The following is a 682-nucleotide window of genomic DNA, read 5'->3' on the forward strand; positions in this document are numbered from 1 at the left end:
TGTTCAGACTCAGAGGCTTCTGAGAGTCCTGTGCCCTGCCAAGTTTAAGCATCTCTCTTTGATGCCACCTCTTTTCTCCCTCTCTTCCTCCGCTGCCCCTTCTCTTTCTCCCTCCTTCTCATCTAACAGGCTGCCCATGGATGGTAAGGACTGAGGATCACAGTAACATAGAGACCAGGCCATCTAGCCTGCCCGCCCCTCGCCCCCCGCTCTAGCTGGCTCTGCTTACAACATGCCTATAGAAACAGAAAAAATTGTTGAGAGGGCACCTGGATTTGAACCAGGGACCTCTTGATCTGCAATCCAATGCTCTGCCACTGAGCTATACCCCCTCTGGTGGACAGGGCACCCTTGGCAGGTGTCTGAAATGCTTCCTTGCAGAGGGCTTTTGAAATTATGAAAAGGCTTTTGAAACTAGGCTGAGTGCCACATGAAGTTAGGCTGAGGGCCACCCCTGGCAGGAACAATCCCCCCTAGCTAAGCACTGCCTCTCCCCATAGGTCTTCAGTGCCCAGAGCACAGTCACTATGAGCTCTGTGGCAGCCCTGAACACAAGCTCTGCTCCGGGACGTGGCTTCAGGGCCTCAGTGTCTCCTCGTGCGTGGAAGGCTGCTTCTGTGATGACGGGAACTACCTGAGTGGCAGCAAGTGTGTCCTGCCAGGGCAGTGTGGCTGCATGCGT

At 54.7% G+C, this 682-nt stretch overlaps 1 non-coding gene across 1 annotated transcript; it reads right to left on the minus strand.

Moving 5' to 3' along the window:
• Positions 1–260: 260 nt before the first annotated feature.
• Positions 261–332, minus strand: TRNAC-GCA. Its single transcript has one exon. It is a non-coding gene; the product is annotated as a tRNA-Cys (tRNA).
• Positions 333–682: the final 350 nt, after the last annotated feature.

This window comes from Varanus komodoensis, unplaced genomic scaffold, assembly GCF_004798865.1.
Source record: "Varanus komodoensis strain SLA01 unplaced genomic scaffold, ASM479886v1 scaffold29_1, whole genome shotgun sequence".
NCBI lineage: Eukaryota > Metazoa > Chordata > Lepidosauria > Squamata > Varanidae > Varanus > Varanus komodoensis.